Here is a 14,474-nt window from a genome sequence, read left to right on the forward strand (position 1 = left end):
AAAATAACAAATAATGCGGCAAACTATACAATCTATATTCAAAATGCTAAAAGGAAGAAAAAACAATTTGTTTATCAAGAATCCCATGTTCAACAAACTGCCTTTTAAAAATGAACTGTGTGGCGGCGGCACATGCCTTTAATCCCAGAACTTGGGAGGCAGAAGCAGGCTGATTTCTGTGAGTTCGAGGCCAGCCTGGGCTAAATAGTGAGTTCTAGGACAGCCAGGGCTGTTACTCAGAGAAACCTTGTGACGGGGGCGGGGGAGAGTGAAGGAGAATCTGAATTCCATGGCTTTAATTCCAGCACTCCAGAGACTGAGGCAGGTATATTTTTATGAGTTCAAGGACAGCCCGGTCTACATATTGAGTTTTGGATCAGAGACTGTCATAAATAAATAAATAAATAAATAAATAAATAAATAAATAAATAGATAAATAAATAAGAAAGAAAAAAAACGAGAATCCTTTCAGTTACCAAAAGAGAACAGGAATGTCTATTTGAATATCAGTCAAAATGACTTTATTTTATTATTATTTTTTTAATGTGCTTGGGTGTTTTGCCTGTGTACCCTGTATGCCTGGTTTCCAGTGGAGGCCAGAAGAGAGTCAGCCACCACCTTTCCTGAACTGGAAAGACAGGCAGATTTCTGTGTGTTGAAAGGCAGCCAGGGTTACATAATGAGACCCTGCCTCAAAACTAAAAGAACAAACATAAAGAAACAAAAACCTTCGTTTAACTTAAGACATTATTTTATTATTTTTTTGTGTATGACTTACTATTTTTTGTGTATGAGTGTTCTGCCTACACGTGTGCCTATACATCCATCATGTGCTTTCCTGGGGCCCCCAGAGACATACAACGCATCAGTTCTCCTGAAACTGGAGTTACAGACAGTTGTGAGCAACCATGTGGGTACCAGATATCCAGTCCTGGTCCTCTGCAAGTTGTGGTGTTTGAATATCCACAGGGAAAGATCAGAGACTTAGACCCAATTCAGATTTAGATTAGATGCATTTATTCTTTTGTTGTTGTTGTTGTTTTGTTTTTGTTTTTGTTTTTGTTTTTGTTTTTGAGACAGGGTTTCTCTGTGTAGCTTTGGAGGCTGTCCTGGCACTCGCTCTGGAGACCAGGCTGGCCTTGAACTCACAGAGATCTGCCTGCCTCTGCCTCCCGAGTGCTGGGACTAAAGGCGTGTGCCACCAACGCCCGGAAGATGCGTTTATTCTTACTGCAAGCAGAAGGACAGCAGCCTTACAGCCACTGCAGCATGCCACGCAGAAGTGGAGGTTAAGGCGGTACTAAGGGCAGACATCAGTAAGGTATGCACTACAGATATCCATGGAATTCACAGCTGGTCAGGAAAATGGTTTTACTTCCCCCAGTCGTCTTTTCCTTCCCGCTACACGGTAATAAAAGTCCATTTCATTCCCTTCTCCGTAGGATAAACAGGCTTTACAGAAGCAAAGGCAGCTGTTACTACCTCACGGCCCATTATCCTACTATTACCATTATTTTGTTTTTTCAAGACAGGGTTTCTCTGTGTAGCCCTGGCTGTCCTGAAACTCACTGTGTAGACCAGGCTGACCTAGAACCTGGAGATCTACCTGCCTCTGCCTCCCAAGTGCTGGGACTAAAGTTCTGGCTCCATTATCCTATTTTTATCTCACCTGCAGGCAACTAGGATCTCCCAGGCATTCCAGAGAAAAAAGTCAATGGCCTGGCCTGTAAGGGATGCCTGATCCATACTAAGTTTCTTAGTTAGTGCAGGGGACCTATGTAAATTATTACTCATGTCTGAGCACTCTCATAACAAGGACAGAGTATTTCATTTCTGGGCAGGTAAGGACACAGTGCCATCAGGTTAGGGCTGGCTGTCACATCCTTACAAAATCATCTTACCAGTCCCCTCCTTTTTTTTTAAGAGGGGGGGATGACGAGGGACAGAGAAAGGGGATTAGATCAATATGACACTGTTAGAGAGAATAGAAGGGTCCGATAGCCCCAGGTCTGTCTTTGGGGTGCTGACAAGAGTGGTACATTTGAATAGAAAAATAAAATAAACAAGGTACAAAACCCGTGAATGACTGATGTCTTGGTCAAGTGTTGTCTGGTTGATCACTGTCTCTGATATGGTTCCAAAGAATCCCTGTTGCTTGATGGAAGGGATTGACTGCCAGGAAGCAATGGGTGTGCTCCAGCACATAGCCTCGCCTTCATCTGAGGGTGGTCCTAGCAGGCTCTGCAGTTCTCGGAATCCAAGGTGACTGCAGAGTTAAGACAAGGACTGATTTCTGTGCTTTGATGTGCTTCTATAAGGATGCTAACAGGCAACCCAAAGGTAAAGACAGACACAACAACAGTAGAGATCAGGCTCATCTTGCCCACACCTCTGAGTTGAAGAAAATATAGAAATGTACCAAAGACTGTTAGCAATTTTTTCCTATGCAGCATCTTGAGTTTTCACTGCAATATAATTATTTTATTAAGAAAAAATGTTTTCGCAAGACAAAATACCGGGGTGGTGGTGGCGTACACCTTTAATCCCAGCACTGGAGAGGCAGAGGCAGGCAGATCTCTGTGAGTTCAAGGCCAGCCTGGTCTACAGAGTAGGTTCCAGGATAGGCTCCAAAGCTACCCATAGAAACTCAACCCCTCCCTTCCAAAACAGACAAAATAGAGAGAAATCATCACATAAAAGGAAGTTATAAAAGTTGCACATATAGCCGGGTGTTGGTGGTGCACGCCTTTAATCTCAGTACTCAGGAGGCAGAGGCAGGAGGATCTCTGTGAGTTTGAGACCAGCCTGGTCTACAAGAGCTAGTTCCAGGACAGCTTCCAAAGCCACAGAGAAACCCTGCCTCGAAAAACCAAAAAGTAAAAAAAATAAAAGTTGCACATATAGAATGTATTTTTATTAAAGAAGGTTAAAAAGGAAAGAGAATTCTTCTAATGGTTACATGGTAAATTAGTTTTGTTTGAGGGTAAATGATTGTTTCAAGAGGAAATAGAAATGAGGACAGAAACTAGAAGTCTAAGTGTATTACAAAAGGTGTCCATAAGACACAGAAATTGCGTGAGATATAATATAATATAAAGATGCTGGTTAGTATCTTAACACAAACTGGAGTGACCCACGAAGAGGGAGCCTCACTTGAGAATTGCCTCCATCAGATCAACCTGAGGACAAGTCTGTGGGGCATTTTCTTTCTACTTTTTTGAGACAGGTTCTCACTCTGTAGTCTTGGATATCCTGGTACTCACAGAGATCTATATGCCTGCCTCTGCCTCCCAAGTGCTGGGATTAGGAGCATGTGCCACCAAGTTTGGCTCTGCACTTTCTTGCTTAATGATTGATATGGAAGGGCCCAGCCTACTGTGGGCAGTGCTATGCCTGGGCAGGTGGTCTTGTGTTGCATAAGAAAGACTGAGCAAGTCTTAAAAAGCAAGCCAGTAGCAGCATTCCTTCATGATCCGTGCTTTAGTTCCTGTCTTCAGGTTCCTGATTTGGCTTCCCTCAATGAATGAAAAATAGATCTATAAACCAAATAAACCCTTTCCTCCCCAAGTTGCTTTTGGTCATCCTGTTTATTAAGGCAACAGAAAGCAAATGAGGACAGATGGTATTGAAGGGATCAGCTCCCCATTTCGGCAGCCATGGCAGCCTAACACGCATTTGCCTGACCTTGCCTTGATCACTAGGAGGTCACTAGGTTTCTTGTGGTAAGGAACCAATCAGAAGTTAGCTAGTGGTGCTATGCTTTACAGCTCTGGGTGTGCTTTACGGACAAGTGCACAGCAATGACATGCAGAGCATAGCAATCAACCTGGGAGGGCCTATGGGCCATAACAACCAGTTGGCAAGCCCTGCAAGCCTAGAGGCGCACCAATCCTGAGCCTGTGCATAACCCTAGACACTCCCCTTACGCTGCCCTATAAGATCTCTATGCCATGGTTTCTTGGCATCTTTCCTAGCCATCCACCATGATGGGTGGATGAAAGGCCCAAGCTAACATGGGGTTAGCTCATTAAACAACTGCAATAAAACCTCTTGCTGTTTGCATCAAGTTTTTGGACTCCACCTAGTGATTGGGGTTGTTGAGGTCCTGGGCTGAGATCCTGGGCGCCTGAGCCTCCAGGGGTCTTTCAGTATGTATATGATTGAGTTCACTGTAGTCAACGATCTTGTTTCCTAAGGGTAGGGTTTGCTGGGTGCTTATTTCATCAGGTTTGTTTGTTTTTTCCTTCAAGACAGACTTTCTTTGCCCTGGCTGTTCTGGGACTCCTTCTGTAGACCAGGCTGGACTTGAACTCAAAGATCTTCTGCTTCTGCCTCCCGAGTGCTGGGATTAAAGGCTTGTGCTGTTAGACCCCCGGAAAACTCAAGTATCCGGGGTCCCAGGCCACGACTGCGGTCACCCCAATCACCAGGCAGATTCGAGAGCTTGATGCAAACTGCATGAGGCTTTATTGTAATTTAATGAGCTAACCCCATGTTAGCTCAGGTCTTTCACCCACCCGCCATGGCGGATGGCTAGAAAAGACACCTCGAACCGGCTGCCGAGCGATCTTGTAGGGCAGCGTAAGGGGAGTGTCTAGGGGTACGCACAGGCTCACGATTGGTGTGCCTTCCGGCTTGGAGAGTTTGCCCTGTGTTGATTGGCCAATTGGTTGTTATAGCCCATAGGCCCTCCCAGGGTGGTTGCTATGCTCTGTGCGTCATTGCTGTGCACTTGTCCGTAAAGTACACCCAGAGCCGTAAAGCATAGTGCCACCAGCTAACTTCTGATTGGTTCCTTGCCACGAGGCAGGCATCTGACCTCTTAGTGACCAAGGCAAGGTCATAGCAAGCATGTGTTACTGTCATGGCTACCGAAATGGGGGACTGGTCCCTTCATAACAAGTTAACTGTATTAATTCAATTCCTGCATCCGTCAGACACAGAGGGTGGAGCTAGAAGGATCTAGAAGTGCCAAGAGGCAAGGAAATTATTGGGGCAGAGCAAGGGGAGTGTCTAGGGGTCCACAATAGTCTCAGGATTGGTGCACTTCTGAGCTTGAACAACCTGTCCTGTGTTGATTGGTCAACTGGTTGCTATGGCCTACAGACCCTCCCAGGGTGGTTGCTATGCTCTGCATGTCTCTGTTGCCATAATGCACATCCAGAGCCAGTAAAGCACATACAGAGACCACCAGCTATCTTCTGATGGGGTCCTTGCCACATGGAGGTATCTGGCTTTCCAGTGCTTGGGGCAGTTCGGGCAAAGTCAGGAAGCTCAGCACATATGACTGAGTCAGAGGACTACATCTTGCTGAGTCTTTTCTGCAGCCTGTCATGGCTGCCAAAGCCGGGTGAGGGTCTGGTCCCTTCAGAATAAGCAATTAATTCTCTTAGAACCCATCATTTATATCATTTTGGTGGTTTTCAAATTATACCTCAAAAGGTTGCTGTCATAGTTTTTGTCAGCTTGACACAAACCTAGACCTACAGGGGAAGAGGGAATCTCAGCTGAGGAATTGCCTCCATCAGATTGGCATGGGGAGCATTTCCTTGGCTAATGATTGATGTGAAAGAGCCTAGTCCACTGTGAGTGGTGTTACCCCTGGACGTGGGGCACTTTTATAACCTCTGGGTTATATAAAAAATCAAGCCAAACAAGTCATGAAAAGCAAGCCGGTAAGCTGCTTTCCTCCATGATTCCTGCTTCTGCTCCCACACCAGTTCTTGCCCTGACTTTTCCCTCTGTGATCCACTGTTATCAGAAACTGTAAAATGAAGCAATCCCTTTTCCCTCTAAGTTGTTTTGGCCAGTGTTTTATCATAGCAACAGGGAAGCAAACTAAGACACCTGGGAAGAGGGAATCTCAATTGATGAATTGCATCTATCAGACTGGCCTGTGGGTATGTCTTTAATTGCTGATTGATGTGGAAGGGGCCCAGTTCACTGTGGGAAATAACCACCCCCTCCTCCAACAGGCCCCCTCCTCCAACAGGTGAGCCTGGGTGCTCTCTCTCTCTCTCTCTCTCTCTCTCTCTCTCTCTTTCTGTGTGTGTGTGTGTGTGTGTGTGTGTGTGTGTGTGTGTGTGCTGGGATTAAAGGTGTGTGCCACCAACGCCTGGCAGATAAATTCAATAATTTTTAAAAATAATAAGTTAAAAACAGAAAATCATCTGATAAAATCCAATACTCATTCATGACAAAAAAAAAAGTAAAACAAACTCTCAGCTAAATCAGAATTGAAGGAGGTTTTCCTTAAATGTTAGAGAGCTGTTAGGAACAACCACACTTAATAGCCCCTACGATGGCATAAATCAGGTTGGAGAGATGGTACAGTGGTTAACTTATGGTGCTTGTACTTGTTCATGCAGAAGACCCGGGTTCAATTCCTAGCTCCCATATGGTGACTCACAATTCTGGGGATTCAACATCTTCTGGCCTCTGGGATACTTCATTCATGTGGTGCATAGGCATGCCTGCACACAAAACACCACACACAAAATAATAAAATTTTAGCTATGTGGTACATGCCTTTAATCCCAGCACTTGGGAGTCAGTCAGATCTCTGTGAGTTTGAGGCCAGACTGGTCTACAGAGTTCCAGGACAGTCAGAGCTGTTACACAGAGAAACCCTGTCTTGAAAAACAAAAGCAAAACAAAACAAAAAACCCCAAGTGAAATGGTGGCCTACACAAAGAATAGAAGGGAGTCTTTTCCAGCTATGCATCAGACAGAGGATTGATATCTAGAATACGTAAAGAAATAAAATGCTACACAAAGGCCAAGGAGATGGCTCGGTGATTAAGAGTATTCTCTGCTCTAGTGGATGCACAACTGTAATGAGAGATCCCACAGAGCCTTGAGCTGGCTGATTCTGGAACGTTAGTGCCTGGGCTTTGATCTGCCTTTTGTGACTGCTACCTTTTGTGTCCTCTACCTTCTGTTTGAAGTATGCAAAGGCATACACCACCACCACCACTCGGCTGACTTCTGAGTTTTTGTTAATAAAGAATAATTAGATAAATGCTTCATTTGGTATCCAACATAGGGCATGAATCACGAGGCAGTCAATTTGCAGTAGACTGAGTTGCCACCATGGCTGGCTTTCCTTCCCTCCTCTCAGGCACTCCGGTCAAGACTGGGTTTTCCCATTGCAGCCTGTCTACAGTAGCCTCCAGCTGCTGCCCATCCCTGGTCTCAAATGCCACTCACTGGGAGTTAGTGGCCCACCACCAGCCAGCTCTGTCATTCAGTGGCCCTCGCTTCCCACCACTTCTTCCTCATGTCTCCTTATGTCCACTTTTTAGGCAGCTGGCTCCCCCTCCTTGTGGGTTGCAGGCTTCTCCTGGACCCCCTCCTTGGGCTACTGCCACACCAGGTCAGCACCTTGGTACCTCTTCCAGCTTTTACTGCTGCTGCCACAGCCACACACTCTCAGCCCCCAGCCACATGCAGGGAGCTACAGCTGCCCTTGGCCAGCTGCCCATGTTCTCTGCACAGCTCTGCAGCACAGCAAAAGTCAGCCTCACATTTCGCTGTTATTGCTTGCAGATCTGGTGAGACACCTGGGCATTCTTAAAGGGGGAATTAGTTTGCTTTTTAAGAGTGTTTACCCACATTAAGAATGGAGAACAATATGGCTGGGCGTTGGTGGCACATGCCTTTAATCCCAGCACTCAGGAGGCAGAGGCAGGTGGATCTCTGTGAGTTCCAGGCCAGCCTGGTCTACAGAGCAAGTTCCAGGACAACCTCCAAAGCAATACAGAGAAACCCTGTCTAGAAAAACAATTTTTAAAAAGTAGCTTGATATCAGTGCTAAATATGAAAAATTGATTGATAAGATAACATCCATAGATTTACAAATGAAACTAAGAAAAATATTCACACATAGAGGAGTTTAGAGCAGAACCTACCACACCCTTTCATTGTGAAACTAAACAGGAACAGCCCAAGGATATTAGGAAACCAATCTTAATTTATTAAACTACCACTCAAGAACAACAACAAGATGATATGTACCTTCAAGGCTATTCAGGAGTTAACTGGGATCCTGTAGAAATGTTGGATTTGAAGAGATTTAAGGAAGCAATGGTTTCATATGGCATGCAATCATCTTTTGTGAAGCAGATGTTAAATTCATGGGCAACTCAGAACAGAATTATTCCACAAGAGTGGAAAGATTTAGTTACAGCAATATTGGAAGCTGGTCCTTGAATACATGGTGGAGAGAGGAAGCCAGGGTCATAGAACAATTAAGTATGGCTAGAGGTATGGAAATTTCTCAAGATCAGCTTCTCAGTGAAAGCCAGTATGCTGATTTCCATAGATAGTTTAGATGATCACACCTTGGCCTTAAGCCATACAGCAACTTTGAGTGCTTGTGACAGGGATGAAGAATCAGGAAAGAGGACTGAGTCATTTACTAAAATTACACAAGACCCTAAAGAAGGCAACATTGATTTTTTTTGTTTGTTTTTACAAAGATTGACTTCAGCTGTAAATAGAATGATATCAGATCCAGAAGTTAGAAAAGTATTAACTAAATTTTTGGTCTTTGAAAAAATGCTAATTCAGGATGCAAAAGAGTGATTAGGCCTTTAAAGGCAAGATCAGCACCAGTAGACGAATGGATTAGAAATACAGCTGATACTGGATATCATATTTATGATGATACTTGGATAGGAGAAGCGATTTATAAAAATTTTAAGAAAAATCAAAAGGTTAGATGTTTTAATTGTGGTAAACCAGGTCATGACCATGGCAACTCTTATAAAGAAGACATTTAGTTGCGGGGGTAGGGGTGGGGGTGGGGTGGGGGGTGCTCAATTGTAGTTTCAGAAAGTCACTCCATTATCATCTTGGCTATGAGCATGTGGCTCACAAGCAGATGTGGTGCTGGAGTTGTAAGTCCTACATCTTGACTCAGAGGCAAAAGGAAGTTGACTGAGTGAAGCTTGAGAAAAGAGACCTCAAAGCCTGCCCCCACAGTGACACACTTCCTCCAATAAAGCCAAACTTTCTACTAGTGCCACTCCCTTTGGGGGGTATTTTCCTTCAAACCACCACATTCTACTTCCTGTCCCCCAGAGGCTTATAGCCATATCATAATGCAAAAAAAAAAAAAAAATGCATTCAGCCCAATGTCAAAAGTTCCATAGTCTATAACAATCGCAACTTGTTTCAACCACCTTGGTAAAGCAATGATTTTAATGATTACTTACAGAATTATGAGTAGGGGGTTGCTTACAGGAGCAGAAGCGACTCAAGGACAACAGTCTCACCAAAAGCCCACTCCAGCATGAGTGATGACTCACAAAAGCTGAACCTGGAACTCAGTGCATGACTTGTGGAAGCATTTATCTAAATATTCTTTATGATAAAAACTCTGGAGTCAGATATCAGGGTAAGAACCTGAATGATCAGAGAAGCGGTGAAGAATCGACCAGTGACTTCCTCTCTCTCCTTCTTCAATCCAAAATGGGCAAAAATCTTTCTAAGCCCCTCCTGATTACTTCCTGTGTCTGTCTGTATGTCCTGGGTCCTCCAAAACCTCTATAGCTAATTCTGATCAGCTAGTAGCTAGCTCTGTCCTCTGATTCAAAGTAAACTTTATTATCAGTCTCAGGAGTGTCAGAGTGCCATCAAAATATCCCACGTTTCCCCCTTTTTATCTAAATAAAAAGGGAAGGTTTTAACTCTAACACAGTGAAATTATATACAATAAGAACAATGATCAGGGGCTAGAGAGATGGCTCAGAGGTTAAGAGCACTGGCTGCTCTTCCAGAGGACCTGGGTTTAATTCCCAGCAACCACATAGTGGCTCACAACTTGCTTTGATTGACCTGGGTCAGCAGGTCATTCTTCAGTAACAAGTCCTATAGGGACCGTGGGATGAGACTATGGAATGCCCATGGCAAGACCATGGAATGAGAAAATAAAGAAGACAGCAAAGTTTGGGATTAGGAAGTCTTTTTTTTTTTTTTTTTTTTTTTTTTTTTTTTTTTTTTTTCCGAGACAGGGTTTCTCTGTGTTGCTTCGGAGCTTATCCTGGCACTCACTCTGGAGACCAGACTGGCCTCGTACTCACAGAGATCTGCCTGCCTCTGCCTCCTGAGTGCTGGGAATAAAGGTGTGCGCCACCAACGCCTGGCTCAGGATTAGGAAGTCTTATTCAGGCTGATGGCTCAGGCAAGCAAGTTTAGTAAGAAGTACATAATCTTATACTCTGTTCGTAGGGAGAATTGGGCCAGAGTCAGCTGAAAGCTAAGCAAACAGTGTTGCAAAAGAGAACACAGAGTATCTCAAGACTGTCAGGGAGGGGCACACAATGGCCTTGGGACTGACAAATCCAGTTTTTCTTGGGGGGGCGGGGGGAGACAAGTTCCTAGGAACTGAAATATTAACTCCTTCAAGGCTCTGACCCTAGACTCAACCTTGCCAAGACTGCCTCTGGCCAAGGACACTGAACTATGTTCCGTTTGTCCTTTCATCAGGGTCTCTGAGAAAGTCTTGGATTGGTTTGGCTCTCAAAACTTGGTTTGTAACTTTGTTCTGTACTGTAAGATATCAGGATACTAATTTCAAAGGGAATGTGGAAACCGGGATAACTTAGTTCCATGCTTTCTGGGCCATGGTCATTAGAATTTGGTTCTAACATAAACTGTCTCCTGTTCTGTTTGTGATGACAGCTGTGTTTCTTGTGTTGACAACTAAGATACTGAAGACATCTTTTGCTGTGGATCTGGTGGAGATAGTGAAAACCGTAGCTTTAAAGCAATGGGTATTTCAGCCAAAGGTGAAATCTGCAGAGGCGAAATCTAGTGGGTGCCCTTTGGAAACTAGTGATTTAGTCTCTCCTCTCTCTCTCTCTCTCTCTCTCTCTCTCTCTCTCTCTCTCTCTCTCTCTCTCTCTCTGGTGTATATGTGTGCATGCGTGTTTGCAAGAGTGCCTGTTTGCAGAGGTTGTCATCAGCTGTCTTCCTCAATTGCTCTTCATCTTATTCTTTGAGGTGGGGTCTCTCTGAACTGGGAGATCTCCTGATTCACTAGTCTAACACATAAGGGACTTCCTGAGTAGCAGGATTGTAGGTGGACTGTTGTGCCTGCTCTGTTTTGGTTTTTTTTTTTTTTTTTAGATTTTATTTATTTATTATGTATACAACATTCTGCTTCCATGTATATCTGCACACCAGAAGAGGGCACCAGATCTCATAACGGATTGTTGTGAGCCACCATGTGGTTGCTGGGAACCGAACTCAGGACCTCTGGAAGAACAGTCGGTGCTCTTAACCTCTGAGCCATCTCTCCAGCCCCCAATACAATGTCCTTTTTTTTTTTTTTTTTTTTTTTCAAGACAGGGTTTCTCTGTGTAGCTTTGGAGCCTATCCTGGCACTCACTCTGGAGACCAGGCTGGCCTCGAACTCACAAAGATCCGCCTGCCTCTGCCTCCCTGAGTGCTGGGATTAAAGGCGAGCTCAACCAACGCCTGGCGCCTGCTTTGTTTTTATGTCAGTGCTGGAGACCCAAACTGTCTCAATCCATTGAGCCATCTCCCCAGCTCCTGAAACTAGTGATCTGCCTGCCTCTTTGCCTCCTGAGTGCTGGGACTAAAGGTAGGTACCACCACTCCCAACTTGGAGCTAGGGATTTTTAAAGTTAACTAGAAACAAGCAAAGCTTAAGGCAGACTTTACGTGGTCTCCCATTATTTGCAGTGTGTCTTTGGTTAAGTTCCTACTATGAGAGAGAATTCCTGGAAAGAAGTGTGTGGTGTGTGTGTGTGTGTGTGTGTGTGTGTGTGTGTGTGTGTGTGTATGTGTAAAGTCTGGTTTCTGTTTAAGTTTCAAGCTGGGCAGTGGTGGGCACTCACACCTTTAATCCCAGCACCGAGGAAGCAGAGGCAGGTGTATCTCTTGAATTTGAGCATATGGGGGTTTGGAATTAGGAATTAGGTCTGGGATTTCATTACAGTTTCTCTCAGAGTGTTCCTAGCCTCCTGTTCACAAAGAGCTAGTGCCTGCCTACCAGCCGGCTAGACCTAATATCTTAATAAACATATAGGACCAAAAAAACAAAAAAACAAAAAAACAAAAACAAAAACAGGGCTGAGACGATGAGTCTCATAGAAACCCAGGATAAGTGGCTGGCTGAGGTGCCTATTGACATACCAAAGTGGACTTTTGCCTGCTCTCCCAGCATCACTCAGTACCTGTGTGCAGTCCCTCCCAGCAGTTCTCACCCAGCCCCTACCCTTCCCTTCTCCCAGCTTCTGATCCCTATATAACTCAGCCTTTTTTGGACAGAATTTCTTGGTCTCTTGGATCTCTCTTGGTCTGCTTGCCCACCCCCTTCTCCCTCCCTCTCCCAAGGCCCTGTTCATTCTGGACTCTTCCAGATGCCTCTGGCTGTTTTCTCTCTCGTATCTACAATAACCTTCTCCTCAACCATACCTAGGCGTGGCCATGCCCGCTTATTTACGTTCAATGATCAGATAGCATCTAAGGTCTATCTGCTTGGCTGTAACCTCTCTGATGCACCTGCTCTTGTACTTTGAAACTGCCTTGTTCTAGGACTTTCTTTGTCCCTTTACTGTAAAGCTTCATGAAACTGCTTCCATGTCGTAAGACACAGAAATGGAGTAACCTAAACTCTGTTCTCCCTGGCAGTGGCTATTCATAGTTTACTCTCAAGAATAAACTCCCTCTTGTCCCCTTTGAGGTAAGAGCTGTGGTTTTTGTTTTGTTTTGTTTTTTTACATCAACATTGCTTTTCACCATCAGTTCTTTACCTGCAAAGTAGAGGAAATGAAGCAACTTTGGAGTCCAGGCTGGGGCAGAGTCCTCTTCAGTTTCCTCACTGTGGGCTCTATCCTTCCTTCTACCTAACTCTCCTTGAAATTTTGTTTTTTAGAGACAGGGTTTCTCTGTGTAGTCCTGGCTGTCCTGGCACTCACTCTGCAGATCAGGCTGGCCTTGAATTTAGAGATCTGCCTGCCTCTGCCTCTCAGTGCTGGAATCAAAGGCATACGCCATGTAATTTATTTTTTGGCATTGTGGGTTCTAGAGAATGAACTCATGTTCTCATGCTTAACACCTCTCCATCTCTATTTGGTTTTTTGAAATAGGGCCTTATTCTATAGCCTTACTGTTCTGGAACTTCCTTTAGAGATCAGGCTGGCCTTGAACTTGCAGCAATTTGCCTTTGTTTCCTGACTTTGCAATCCTGTCCCGGAGTGTCTTAGTTAGGGTTTCTATTGCTGTGAAGAGACACCATGACCACAGCAACTCTTATAAAGGAAAACAGTTAATTGGGGCTCGCTTACAGTTTTAGAGGTTTAGTCCATTGTCATCATGGTAAGACATGGCAGTACACAGGCAGACATGGTGCTAGAGAAGGAGCTGAGAGTTCTACATCTTGGTCCTCAGGCAGCAGAAGGAGAAACATCAACACTGGATATGACTTGAGCATATATGAAACCTCAAAGTCTGCCCCCACAGTGACACACTTCCTCTAAAAGGCCATACCCCTTAATAGTGCCACTCCCTATGCACCAAGCATTCAAACGCATGAATCTATGGGGACCATTCCTATTCAAGCTACCACATGGGGTTACAAACATGAACCACCATGTTGGCCTTATTTGTATTTAATCCATCAGTTCTAAGTAATTTTTTTGCAGTTCTAAGTATTTTAAATTATGCAGTTTGCTGCATTTGTTCTTCCTAAATCCTTTCAGTATTTATTATTGCCTATTTTCTTAACCCTACCACTTCTAAAGATTCCTATTTTGAAATCAACATCTAGTGAATGTCCAGTATTTTTTTTTATTTAAAAAAAAGCTGCATATTTATTTCGCTTTCTAACTCTGTGCTTGCACCTTCACCACTTTCACAACAATTTTCTGCTCCTCAATAAGGAAAGCCTGCTTGATCTTGTCATGGACACACCTGGCACACATGGAGCCACCGTAAGCCCTGCTGACATGCTTCTTTGTGTCATAAGAACTTTCGGTCTGACAGCACGAACTCCTCAAAGTCTGCCTGGGCACACACCGCATGCAGATTTAGGTGATTTCCCAACCTTCTTGGTATAAAGGTAAACAATCCTGTTGCCAGGGGTTCGAGACAGCCTAGTTTTGTTAGAGGCTGTATTGTAGGAAAGCCAACGTCAGTATGTCAAACACTGGACCATTCTGAGCGCCTCTAAGCAACGTCACCAGAGAGGCATGTCCAGTATCTGTTGCATAACAATTGTTCTGAACTTTATGGCTAAGAAACTCTGTTGGAAGCCTAGTAGGGCAGTGCACACTTTAAATCCCAGCACACAGGAGGCAGATGGATCTCTGAGTTTGAGGCCAGCTGGGGCTATATTGAGAGTTCCAGCACAGCCAGGGCTACATGGAGAAACCTTGTCTTGAAGAAGAGGAGGATGAGGATGAGGTTGAGAAGAAAAGAAGAAGAGGAGGAGGAGAGAAGAA

The 14,474-nt window shown here is 44.4% G+C and overlaps 1 pseudogene; it reads right to left on the bottom strand.

Annotated features, from left to right (window-relative positions):
- Positions 1-13,844: 13,844 nt before the first annotated feature.
- LOC107978068 lies at positions 13,845-14,188 on the bottom strand (annotated as a pseudogene).
- Positions 14,189-14,474: the final 286 nt, after the last annotated feature.

This window comes from Cricetulus griseus, chromosome 2 (assembly GCF_003668045.3).
Source record: "Cricetulus griseus strain 17A/GY chromosome 2, alternate assembly CriGri-PICRH-1.0, whole genome shotgun sequence".
NCBI lineage: Eukaryota > Metazoa > Chordata > Mammalia > Rodentia > Cricetidae > Cricetulus > Cricetulus griseus.